This window comes from Sminthopsis crassicaudata, chromosome 1 (genome assembly GCF_048593235.1).
Source record: "Sminthopsis crassicaudata isolate SCR6 chromosome 1, ASM4859323v1, whole genome shotgun sequence".
NCBI lineage: Eukaryota > Metazoa > Chordata > Mammalia > Dasyuromorphia > Dasyuridae > Sminthopsis > Sminthopsis crassicaudata.
This window is the reverse complement of record NC_133617.1, coordinates 415691611-415702384: the sequence shown is the minus strand read 5'-3', so window position 1 is coordinate 415702384 and position 10774 is coordinate 415691611.

Here is a 10774-nt window from a genome sequence, read left to right as displayed (position 1 = left end):
ATAACTCCCTACATTTAAAAAATAATTCTAATGCTACAAATAATGCTATTTGAACAAAACAAACAAAACAAAACAAAACAAACAAACAAACAAAAAGAAACACCAGAAAAAGAATGCTATCAAATTCTTTTTATGACACAAATAAGTGCTAATATCTAAACCAAGAAGAGCCAATACAGAGAAAGAAAATTACAAATCAATCTCCCTAATGAATAGTGATACAAAAATTTTAAATAAAATATTAGCAAAGAGATTACATCACTTTATCACCAAGATAATAATACACAATAACAAAATGGGATTTATCCTAGGAATGCAGGGTTGGTTTAATATTAGGAAAACTCCAAGCATAATAGACTATATCAATAACAAGATCAACAGAAATCATATGATTATGTCAATAGATGCAGGAAAAGCTTTTGACAAAATACAGCACCCATTCCTATTAAAAACACAAGAGAGCAAAGGAATATTTGGAGTTTGTCTCAAAATGAAAAGTCATACGCAAGCATTTTATGTAATAGGGATAAGTTAGAAACTTTCCCTAAGATCAAGGGAGAATCAAGGTTGCCCACATAAATTATTAGCATTTCTATCTATCTCCAACAAAGCTCAGCAGCAAGATCTAGAAAGAGAAATTGCATTTAAAATAACTGTAGAAAATATAAAATATTTGGGAAGATTACCTACCAAGACAAACCCTATGGATAGAAGTGTGTGTGTGTATGTGTGTGTATGTGTAATTATAAATTTTTTTGATATATATATATATATAAATATAATTACAAAACACTTCATACAAATAAAGTCAGATCTTAATAATTAGAAAAATATCAATTGCTCGTGAGTAGGCTAAGATAGTATAATAAAATTGAAAATTCTACCTAAATTAATTTACTTATTCAGTGTCATACAAATCAAACTATCTAATGCAAAGGAAGAAGTCCTAGCACAGATCTAAAACTATATTTTCAAGCAGCAATCATTAAAAGTAGTTGATATTGGCTAAGAAATAGAGTGGTATAATACACTGTTGATGGAATTGTGAACGGATCCAACCATTCTGAAGAACAATTTGGAACTATGCTCAAAAAGTTATCAAACTGTGCATACCCTTTGATCCAGCAGTGTAACTACTGGGCCTATATCCCAGATTGCTCTTAAAGAAGGGAAAGGGACCTCTAAGTGCAAAAATGTTTGTGGCAGTCCTTTTCGTGGTGGCTGGAAACCAAGTGGATGCTCATCAGCTGGAGAATGGCTGAATAAATTATGATATATGAATGTTATGGAATGTTATTGTTCTGTAAGAAAGACCAACAGGATAATTTCAGAGAGGCCTGGAGAGATTTACATGAACTGATGCTGAATGAAATGAGCAGGACCAGGAGATCATTGTACACAGCAACAAGAAGACTATACGATAATCAGTTCTGAAGGACATGGCTCTCTTCAACAATGAGATGATTCAAACCAGTTCCAATTGTTCAGTGATTAAGACATCCATCTGCACCCAGAAAGAAGACTGTGGGAACTAGTGTGAACCACAACATAGCACTTTCACTTCTTTTGTTGTTGTTTGCTTGCGTTTAGTTTTCTTATTTTCTTTCTTTTTTGATCTCATTTTTCTTGTGGAGCAGGATAATTATATAAATCTGTTTACATATATTGGATTTAATTTTCTTTTAACATGTATAACATATTTTGGATTGCTTGCCATCCAGGGAAGAGGGTGAGGTGAAGGAGGGGAAAATCTGAAACACAAGGCTATGCTTTTTTCAACCAATGTTGAAAAATTATCCATGCATATATTTTGAAATAAAAAGCTTTAATTAAAAAAGAAAAAGAAAAAAAATAGAGTGGTGGATCAGTGGAATAGGTTAGGTACACATAAGCCAAGATAGTCAATGATCATCATAATCTATTGTTTGATAAATCAAAAGACTCCATTCTAGGATAAGAACTCACTATTTGATAAAAATTCTGAGAAAATTAGAAAATAATATGGCAGAAAGTAGGCATTGACAACATATAGAGAACTAAGTCAAAATTATAAGAATACAAGTCATTCTCCAACTGATAAATGGTCAAAGGATATGAACAAGCAGTTTTCAAATGAAGATGCTTAAGCTATCTACGGTCATATAAAAATGTCCTAAATCACTATTAACTAGAGAAATGGATATTAAAACAACTCTGAAATACCACTTCACACCTGTCAGATTGGTTAATATGATAGAAAAGGAAAATGAAAAATGATGAAGGAGATGTGGGAAAATTGGAACACTAATAAATTCTTATAGAGTTTTAAATTGATCCAACCATTCTGGAGAACAATTTGGAGCTATGTCCAAAGGGCTATAAAATTGCATATCCTTTGATCTGCAATACCACTACTAGGGCTATATCCCAAAGAAATCAAAAAAGAGGGAAAAGGACCCACATGTGCAAATTTGTTTATAGCAGCTCTTTTTGTCAAGTGGCAAGAAATTGGAAATTGAGTGGATATCCATCAGTTGGAGAATGACTGAATAAATTCTGGTATATGAATGTTATGGAATATTATTGTTCTATAAGAAATAATTTCCTGATTTCAGGAAAGCCTGGAAAAATTTGCATGAACTGATGCTGAGTGAAGTGAGTAGAAACAGAAGAATACTATACAAAGGAAAGCAATATTGTGTATGATCAACTATAATAGCTTGGCTCTTCTCAATGCAGTGATCCCAAATAATTTCAATAGACTTGGAAAAGGAAATGTCGTCTGCATCCAGAGAAAGAACTATGGAGACTGAATGTGGATTGAAGTATGCTATTTCACCTTTTTTGGTTTGGTTGTTTTTTCTATTCTCATGCTTTTCTCCTTTTGTCCTGATTTTTCTTTCACAACATGACTAATATGGAAATCTGTTTAAAATGATTGTACATCATCCAGCCATTTTGGAGAGTAATTTGGAACTATGCTCAAAAAGTTATCAAACTGCATACCCTTTGATCCAGCAGTGTTACTACTGGGCTTATATCCCAAAGAGATCTTAAAGAAGGGAAAGGGACCTGTATGTGCAAGAATGTTTGTGGCAGCCCTCTTTGTAGTGGCTAGAAACGGGAAACTGAGTGGATGCCTATCAATTGGAGAATAGTTGGGTAAATTGTGGTATATGAATATTAAGGAATATTATTGTTCTGTAAGAAATGACCAACAGGATGATTTCAGAGAGGCCTAGAGAGACTTACATGAACTGATGCTGAGATAAATGAGCAGGACCAGGAGATCATTATATACTTCAACAACAATATTATATAGTGATCAATCTGATGGACGTGGCCCTCTTCAACAATGAGAGGAACCAAATCAGTTCCAAAATATCAGTAATGAATTGAACTAGCTACACCCAGAGAAAGAACTCTGGGAGATGATTATGAACCACTACATAGAATTCCCAATCCTTCTATTTTTGTCTGCCTGCATTTTTTATTTCCTTCACAGGCTAATTGTACAATATTTCAAAGTCCGATTCTTTTTGTACAGCAAAATAACTGTTTGGTCATGTACACATATATTGTATTTAATTTATACTTTAACATATTTAACATGTATTGGTCAACCTGCCATCTAGGGGAAGGGGTGGAGGGAAGGAGAGGAAAAGTTGGAACAAAAGGTTTTGCAATTGTCAATGCTGAAAAATTATCCAGGCATATATCTTGTAAATAAAAAGCTATAAGAAATTTAAAAATAAAATAATTGTACATGTATAACATATCAGATTGCTTGCTATCTTGGGAGGAAAGAGGTTAGGCAGAGAGGAGAAACTCAAAATTTTAAAAAATGAAAGCTATAGACTATCTTTACATATAATTGGAGAAAGTAAAATACTATCAAGTGAAAAAATATTTTATAAAAAGAAAAATAAATGATAAGCAGGAAGATTTCAGGAAAACCTAGGACTTACATGAATTGATACTGAGTGAAATGAGAACAACCATTTGTGCACAGTAACAGCAACACTGTACAGTAATCAACTTTGATAATACTTAGCACTTCTCAAACAATTCCACAAGATTCATGATGGAAAATGCTACCCACATCCAGAGAAAAAACAATGGAGTCTGAATGAAGATTGAAGCATACTATTTTACCTTTTTCTGATTGTTTTTTCATTCTCATATTTTTTCTCTTTTGTTCTGATTCTTCTTTCACAACATGATTAATGCAAAAATATGTTTAATATGGTTGTACACATATAACCTATGTCAGGGAAGAGAGAAAAAATGGAACTTAAAGTCTCATAAAAGTAAATGTTGAAAACTATATTTACATGTAATTGGAAGAAGTAAAATACTATTAATTTAAAAGCTAAATAAATAATATATCTGCCTAAAACTTGCATATTTGGAGAATTTTTACATATATAATAGCTTTTTATTTTTTCAAACACATACAAAGATAGCTTTCCATTTACCTTTGCAAAACCTCACGTTCCAAACTTTTCTTTTTCCCTCCCTCTTGTCCCCTCCCATAGGCAGCAAACAATCTAATATAGGTTAAACATGTGCAATTCTTCCAAACATTTATTTCCATATTCATCAAGAAAAATCAAATCAAAAGGTAGAAGGAAAAAAAAAACAAGGAAAAAACAAGCAAACAAACAACTACCCCCCAAAAAGGTGAAAATACTATGTTTTGATCCATATTCTATCTCTAGAAATGGATGATTGTTTCTATTACAAGTCTATTAAACTTGCTTTGAATCACCTCATTATTGAGTCTATCATAGTTCATCATCATATAATCTTGCTGTTGATGTGTACAATGCTCTCTTGGGTCACTTCATTTAGTATCAGTTCGTACAAGTCTTTCCAGGCTTTTCTGAAATCATCTTGTTCATCATTCTTTAAAGAACAATATTTGGAGAAGATTTTTTAGAAACTGGGACTCTATCAATGTAAAGTCATCAAATTCATACTTTGATCCAGAAAATTAAAAAGACTGTTTGTGAAAAGATAGAACTAGAATAATAAATTTATAAAATCACATTTTATAAATGTCCCAGTTTGAAAATTATTTACAAATGATATTAGTAATGTTAATATTTAAAGAAGTACTTGAGTTTCCCTTAGTATCTCTCTTAAGTACTTAGCACTCTCTTAAGATTATAAACTGCAGTAAAAGTAATGACAGCATTGGCAGACCTTTATATTTGAGAATCTAAATTGTAATGTCTGTGCTAGCTTTCTGGAAGTCTTCTGGAAAGGCCTTGGTCTCAGCAGGATAGTCACCACGAGGATGGACAAAAATAGTCTAAAGTCTTTATTGTCTCCTTCATAGTCTGACCCAGTCTCAGTCTGACCCAGTGTTCTCCAGGTCTGAGAGTCTGCCAGTCTCAACCTGTCTTAGTCTGAGTCTGACTTTGTCCCCAGTTCTCTCAGCCCTTAAATACCCCATTACAATTACATCATTACAGAATACTGAGTATAAACCTGTCTAGAGTGATTATATCATTATATCGAACTAGAGTGATTATATCATTTTATCATACTAGATATATGTGAACTAGAGAACCATTATCTCATCAATTCCACTGAGTTAACACCTTGTTTCAAGTATACTTCTCCAAAGTCCCAGCCCTCTAAACTAAATCCCTATGCCCACAATCTATTAAATTTCACTTCTTAAAAATAATTAGAGCAACCTCAACACACTTTTAAAAATTTGTGTAAAAAACAAAAAATAAAACAAACAAAAATGATTAATGGTGGACCAACTGTGTAACTACATAGTAATACAGAAACTACTGTTTCATTTAATTCTTTTTAGAATACCATCAAATTGATAAAATATCCAGGTTATCATAACCTTAGGATCTTAGTAAACTTCTCAGAGTAAATTTGCTTAATAGAAGCCACTGTCCTGGTCTATCAAAGTTGTAACATATGATGGATATCCTTAGGGAACTTTAAATTTAACATGCCTAAAATTAAGCTCATGTTTTTTACTATCCCCCAAGCCCAATCAAGACCTGCCTCCATTCAAAATTTATCTGTATTGATGGCACTATAATCTTCTCTGTCATCCAAACTTGAAATGTCTGCCTCGATTCTTCCCTTTCATTCAGTTCTCACATCCATTCAGTTTATAGGATTGAAAGAAGGGGATTTACAAATGAAGGTGGCCTACTTGTACCTGATCTAAAATTATAATATAAAGCAGTAGTCAACAAAACCATTTGGTATTGGCTAAAAAATAGACTAGTTGATCAGTAGAATAGGTTAGGTTCACAGGACAAAATAGTGAATAACTACAGCAATCTAGTGTTTGACAATCCAAAGATCCCAACTTTTGGAAGAATTCATTATTTGACAAAAACTGCTGGAAAAACTGAAAATTAGTATGGCAGAAATTAGGCTTAACACCACATACCAAGATAAGATCAAAATGGGTCCACAATTTAGGTATAAAGAACAAGATCATAAATAAATTAGAGGAACAAAGGATAGTTTACCTCTCAGACTTGTGAAGGAGGAAGGAATTTGTGACCAAAGGAGAATTAGAGATCATTATTGATCACAAAATAGAAAATTTTGATTACATCAAATAAAAAGGCTTTTGTACAAACAAAAGTAATGCAAACAAGATTAGAAGGGAAGTAACAAACTGGGAAAACATTTTTACAGTTAAAGGTTCTGATAAAGGTCTCATTTCCAAAATATATAGAGAATTGACTCTGATTTATAAGAAATCAACCCATTCTCCAATTGATAAATGGTCAAAGGATATGAACAGACAATTTTCAGATGATGAAATTGAAACTCTTTCCACTCATATAAAAGAGTGTTCCAAATCACTATTGATCAGAGAAATGCAAATTAAGATAACTCTGAGATACCACTATACACCTGTCAGATTGGCTAAGATGACAGGAAAAAATAATGATGAATGTTGGAGGGGATGTGGGAAAACTGGGATACTGATGCATTGTTGGTGGAGTTATGAAAGAATCCGGACATTCTGGAGAGCAATCTGGAACTGTGCATACCCTTAAACCCAGCAATGCTACTACTGGGCTTATATCCCAAAGAAATACCAAAGAAAGGAAAGGGACCTGTATGTGCCAAAATGTTTATGGTAGCCCTTTTTGTAGTGGCTAGAAACTGGACAATGAATGGATGCCATCAATTGGAGAATGGTTGGGTAAATTATGGTATATGAATGCTATGGAATATTATTGCTCTGTAAGAAATGACCAGCAGGATGAACATAGAGAGGCTTGGAGAGACTTACATGAACTGATGCTAAGTGAAATGAGCAGAATAAGGAGATCATTATACCTGGCAACAAGAAGATTATACTATGATCATTCATGATGGATGTGGCTCTTGTTGACAATGAGGTGATTCAGACCAGTTCCAATGATTTTGTGGAGAGAGCCATCTACACTCAGAGAGAAGATTGTGGGGACCAATTGTGGATCATTCCCTCCTTTCCCTAATCAAATTTTATTTATCCTTCTCTTTAATCCAGTCCAGGGCAGGTAGGTAGTACTGTAGATATAGTGCCAGGGCTGGAATCAGGAAGACTCAATTCAGCCTCATACAATTACTAGTTGTGTGACCCTGAGCAAGTCACTTAAGCCTGTTTGTCTCAGTTTCCTCATCTACAAAAAATGAGTAAATAGAAATTCAATGCAGTATCTTTGCCAAGAAAATCTCAATTGGGGTCAGGAAGGACACTTAGAAAAAGAGTGAAAAATAACCTAATTTATATCTTCCCTACGGACAAGGTAACTAGGGTTGGTCAACTGGGCCTTGCCCTAAGGTATTGAATCTGAATCCAGGTTCATGAGCAATTTTCCTATCCCACTCTCATCCCACAAGTGGCCTCATACCAGTGTGATGGAGAGCTCTTCCCCCACATCAAGGTGGGAAAGTAGAAGGGTTTTCTCTAGTGCTTCTTCCTGTCACTTGCCTCCAGCATGATCTACAGAGTTTGAAACTAATGCAAAAACTCTTAGGGGTCTGAGGATATATATTTTATAGGAGGAGAATGGTCTTTCAATTTGGTTATAGAATAAAAGGATGATCATTTTAAGTAAGGTTATCACAGATGATGTTGGAACACAATTCTTTACTGCTCTAAATCACTATTAATTAGAAAAATGCAAATTAAAACAACTCTGAGGTACAACCTCATACCTATATTGGCTAATATGATAGAAAAGGAAAATGGCAAATGCTAGAGGAGATAGAACATTAATGCACCAATGATGTAGCTGTGAACTGGTCTAACCATTCTGGAGAACAATTTGGAACTGTATTTAAAAGGCCATAAAACTCTACATACTCTGATTCAGCCATACTATTCCTGGATCTGTATCCCAAAGAGATCAATGAAAAGAGAAAAGAATCTACATATACAAGAATATTTGTAGATGTTTTTAATAGCAAAGAATTGGAAGTTGAGGGGATGCCCATCAATTAGGGAATAGTTGAACATGTTGTAGTATATGATTGTGATGGAACATTATTGTATTATAAGAAATGATGAGCAATATGGGGAAGACCTAGATGATTGTAATGATGGTTGACTGTGAAAGATTTAACCACTCTGATCAAGACAATGATCCAAGACAAATCCAAAAAATCCATGAAAACTACTTATCTACTTCCAGAGAACAAACTGATGAACTTTGATTGCATATCATTTCTTTCCACTTTGTTTCTTCCTTAATTTTTTTTTTTGCCACATGGTTAATATGGAAATAATATGGTTTTTGCATGATTTCACATATACAAAAGTTAGCATATTGATTGCTTTTTCAATGAATAGAGAAGGGAAAGAATTTGGCACTCAAAAAAACTTTAATGTTATGAACAAATTTAAAAGAGAATAATTCTTTGCTTATGGGTATATTACAATGTATATAATTAGAAATTTAGCAAAATTGTGAGATTCCTCCATGAGGTCCAGAAATCAACCAAATCCAATACTTTTTTATAAGTGTTTCAATTTTACTTTCTTAGGAGCCAAAAAAGATTTTCAAAAGCTTATAATGTAGCTTATAATGCTTAGCAAGTTTTCCAAATTAATCCCTACTTCTATAATTCTCCAAGACAAGGAAGCAACCTGGGATCTCCAAGTCTATAACTTAAATTTAAACTTTCTTTACTTAGTTGAATTTTGATGTGAACTCTGAAGCCAGCATCCTGGCCACTTCCCCAAGCTACTTTTCATCTATTAGCTATAGCATAAAATACTAGTAAAGAAGGTGTGGTTGACACCTACAATTAAATGCTGCTTGTTTTGCTCTTTAGAACAGTTCAATTCCATTAAACTGATGGTTCTCCTTTAACCAATGCTTTATTATAGCTTCTTCTGCAATAAACCGTCAATTATCTTCAAAGATTATTCACCTTGGGAATAATTCAAAACAGGTCTCAGAACTGTTTTAATTCCTATTACTTAGTTGTAGGTCACTTGGGTCTTGGCTAACCCTCTAGGATTAACTTTCCCATAATAGTGGTCCATTTATAGGTCTATTTTTCTGCCCACTTGCCTTGAGAGAATGATGTTCATTAGTGCAGACAATCCATAACATAATTAAAATAAGTAACTTTCATATAAAAAATTAGGTTTCTTTCATGTACACAATCTTTTTAGGTCATTAATTCAAGTAGAAGTATAAGAACTATTTTATAGGAATTATGGAATATTTAAAACACTTATCTAAGGCAGATATGCTTTTTAGTTTCAAAGATCATCCACTTTTTAATATACTACAATCTTTTTTTGGGAAAGAATAGAGTGAATTCTACTATATTTCTTAAGTATTAGTAATTACATAGATTCCCTCTTTTCCAGTCTTCATACACCCTAGCCCCTTTCATATATTTCATCATCCAATGACACAGAACTTGTTTCTTTCCACAAAGTACTCCATCTCTCAAATCCAGGATCTTTGTTAACTATGCCTGAAATTCTTCCTCATCTCCACCTCCTGGCTTCCCAGGCTTCCTTTGAATGTGAAGAATTTTGTCCCATCTTCTGAAAATATCCTTTCAATATCCTCCTTAATGTTACTTGTCCTCAGAGATTATCTCCAATTTAAAAATCTTTTTTGTATGTACAACCACCTTTTTTGGTGTATGTAAACAACTGTTTACATGTTGTCTCTTCAGCTAGATTTCAGTCTTTGAAAGTAGGGTCTGTTGTCTATATCCTCCACACTTAGTGGTGTCTAAAAGACATCAGGTACTTAATAAATGCTTGCTGAGTAATACATAGTATAGGGACTTATGATCTCATCAATATAGGAACTCCAAGATGAGGAAAATCCTTCTTACCAAAGCAAATCAGCCAATATGATATTGGGGGAGCAGTTTAAACCCAAGTGCTTAAGACTCCAGGGTCAACTGTTTACTATGCCCCATTGTTTTTCTACAAAAATTGTTTTAATACTTCAAGAATCATGTGAATTTAAATAATATATCACAGTAGGAGAAAAAAACCACAGTAGGATGAATCAAAATGATATAACCAAATTCTATGAGTCAACCTTCCAAGGCCATTTCTTTTTTTTTTTTTTTTTTGCTCATTTTATTGTTCAGTGCTCCTTTTCAAAGGGTGAGCAGTGCATCAAAACAAAAACAAAAACAAACAACCCATCCTATTTAACTTTATTTTAATATCTTTGGTTAAAAAAAAAGTAAATCAGAGAGATGATTTACTAAATTGAATTGTTCTTTTTATTTTGGTGGATTTAAATTTTTGGATTTCCTTGTT